Genomic DNA, 3,508 nt, shown 5'->3' with positions numbered 1-3,508 from the left:
GTTGAGAAGACATTTTCTTTGAAGAATTATTTTTCATTTCAATCAAGAAAATCTATTCAATCCAGTTCATTTCCAGAGTTAATTGATGAAAATGAAGAAGAGACTCTTTCTCTGATTATATGATTTGAGCTCATCTTTACAACTCTCAGAGCATAGTTCATACAGGCCTTTTCAAATCTAATAGCAGGAGAAGGAATTGAAGCTTCAATTTCCATTGCTTTAATAGGAGATAATTTGAATGCTCTCAGAATTCTTCTCAAGGCTCTGTTTTGCAGACTTTGAAAGAGTTCAGTGAAATTCTCTTTGATTATTTCATCAAACTTGAACTTCATAATCAGCTACTGATGTAATACAGGCTATATATAACTGTCTCATAGCCTGGAAGGATAGACCTCTCTCTGTATTTGATAGTCTGATTATGTTGTTCAATAGTCTTTCTGCCTTGACAGTTCTCTGTTGAATGTGATATTTAAAATTCAACTTGGAGTTTAACCATACTCCTAATCATTTGACATTTACACTGAGTTTAATCTCTCTATTTAAAAGAGTTAGAGATAGTTCTTTCTCATTGAATCTAGGAAAGAAATGAATTAACTCAGTTTTATTCATATCAAATTGAATTTGATTGATATCTGCTCTAACAAAGATTTTCTTTGCAGCTTCTTCAATTACTTTCAAATTCTCTTTGATAGTTTTTGAGCTGTAGACTAGATCAATATCATCCACATAACTCGGAGATCACACTATTCTCATATTTCTATTTTTGAATAGATATGCAGTGTATATTGCAAATAAAATGAGTGAGATTGAAGACTCCTGTGGTACTCCTATTTTTATCTCAGTCTTGTCTTGTTTCATTCCATCAAAGAAGAGTTGTATAATTCTTTTAGATATAAAACAGTTAATTCATTTTATTAGAGAAAGTGGCAGTTTTAATATCTTCAATGTCTGAATTAACTTTGACTTTGAAACATAATCAAATGCTTCTTTTATATTAATAAAAACTGCAGTTGAGACCAGACTCTCATGCTTTGCTATTTGAATATCATGAATAACTGAGAGAACAGTGTCAATTGCAGAACACTGATTTCTACCTCTCATTTGTTCACTGAATAAAAGAGAATCATCTATAGAGCTTATAAAAGATAGTTGAGTAGCTATTATCTTTTCTAAAACCTTTCCTAGGCAGTTCAATAGAGATATTACTCTATATGACTTAGGAATTGAAGTTTTTCTATTAGGTTTTGCAAGAATCACTCCAGTGGCTTCTCTCCAGCATTCAGGATGATATTCATTTTTCAAGAGATTGAAAAAGAGCTCAAAATCAACTTTTCAATTGAAAATAGACTAATAAATCACTGTCAATTGTCAAGACAGATCAACCGCTCCACCACGAACTCGCTCAATTTTTCGAATAAGAACCCGCCGATAGATCCATCGAAAAGCCCTCGATCATACGAGCATTCTGACCCCATCGCCGACCGCATACCCTGTGTGGTGGTGGAGTTATCCAGCCAAATGTGAACCGGACGTTGTTCGAAACTCCTGTGTGGGAGTATCCCCCGTTCTCCCCTATCACACCACAACCCCGGGCCAAAGTGCCATACAAATTGTAAGGTGAAGAGACCTAGCCATATGTATCAATCTTCTCGATTTTGGAAGATCCCCGATCTGTAGTTGTGGAGATATCTGAGGAGCGACCTCCGCGAAAACCCTGTCCATCTTTGATGTTCCAAAACACCAACGCCAAGTCCCACCGTTGTACCGCCCTTCCTAATCTGGCCCATCCCCGGCAGAAAAATACAAAAAGATACCTCAGCGATAATATCAAGCACATAACCAACAGCCACTTCTGAAGTGCAACCTCTGCGGTCTGTCTTCAGTGTATCTGGACATCAATGCCAAGTCTCGCCCTCGTACCACCCCTCTCAATCTGGCCCATCCCCGACAGAAAAGTACAAAAAGATACCTCAGCAACTGTATTCAATACATAATCGGCAGACATGACAACTATAAAATCAGTATACTTCAAGGTCTGACTGAGCCTTTGATCCCTGCACAGTGAGATATATTAAATCTAGTTTTAATATCTCAATATTCAATAGATTCTGCAAGAGATTGAGAACAGCAACACTAGATTTCTATTGAATTTGAGAATTAACTCTATATTAATATAATCATTGACAAAGTCTTCTATTTTGAGATATAAATAATCAGTTCCTCTACATCCTGCTGGCAATATTTATATTATTATATAGAAACAGACTTATATTCTCTATAATATCAAGACTCTGAAGAGGGAAAGTCTTGATAGAGGATATACAGTAGTGCATATCTTAGCAGTTTCTATCTCATTCTTCTGCAGCAGTTAATGCAAAAAAAAAAGATTTTAGAAATAGTTTTTTACTTCTCTTAAAAAAGTAAGGTGTTTTTCTCTGAGTTTTATACAATATTCTTACAAAGAATTAAAAACAGAGTTGTTTTCTGTCATAATTTTATATTCTTTTAAGTAAGAATTACTTTTTCAGTGGCTGAAGAGCTTTCATTAATACTTAATTCTTTTTTACACTCTTTATTAACTGATTTGAGTTGCACACCTGTTGTGTGAGGAGAATTGAATAATTTAGAATAAAATTGAATAGTTTTAATCAATTTCTCTTCAAAAAATTGATTTATTTTTTATCAGTTTTTCTCTCAAAAACTGTCATATTATCTGATTTACTATCAATTGATATCATACTTTTCCTCATTGTATCTCAAGAAAGAGATTGTAAAGATTTTATTGATTTATCTTAAAAATCAATTTTAGTTTATTAGATTCTCTTCAAAAATCTAACCTAGTTACTGAACTAGTGTGAAAAAAATCAGGTGTTTTATACACAAAAGTCTGTGATTCTTCTTTTGAAATAGTCTGATCAACTTTTCAATTGAAAACAGACTTAGAAATCTCTTAATTGAAACAGTCTGATCAACTTTTCAATTCAAAAAGAGTTTAATAAATATCTCAATTGAATTAGTCTGACCAACTTTTCATTGAGTAAGAACAATGAGTTCAAAAGTACACTCAGTTGTTGTGGAGAAAGATGCTTTCTCAAATACTATTTCTGAGATTGAAATTCTGAAGAGAAGAAAGAAAGAAGAGATAGAGAAACAATAAGTTCTTGAAATACAGAAACTTGAAAAAGCAAGTAAAATTCTTGAAAAGCAGTGTCTGAGTGAGATGAATGAAGAAGTTCTGTTAATTCTTCATACTCAGACTAGACAACTACAGAAAGTGATCAAGTTCAAACTTGGAATTTCAAACACAGTTCAAAAAACTTTGAAAATTTCTAATATAATCACTGACTCTTCAGTTTGCTCTTCTTTCTTTTCTACTTCTTCTTCTTCTCCTTCTTTGAATTAGAAGAAAACATATACTCAAGCAGCTGAATCTGCTGTCTCTAAATCTGCTATCTCTAAATCTGCTATCTCAAAACCTGCTTAAAATCCTGAGAAAACTGAGAAGAAT

Source organism: Blastomyces gilchristii, assembly GCF_000003855.2.
Source record: "Blastomyces gilchristii SLH14081 genomic scaffold supercont1.10, whole genome shotgun sequence".
NCBI classification, from domain to species: domain Eukaryota; kingdom Fungi; phylum Ascomycota; class Eurotiomycetes; order Onygenales; family Ajellomycetaceae; genus Blastomyces; species Blastomyces gilchristii.
The sequence above is the reverse complement of the archived record's forward strand: the minus strand, read 5'-3'. Positions refer to the sequence as shown.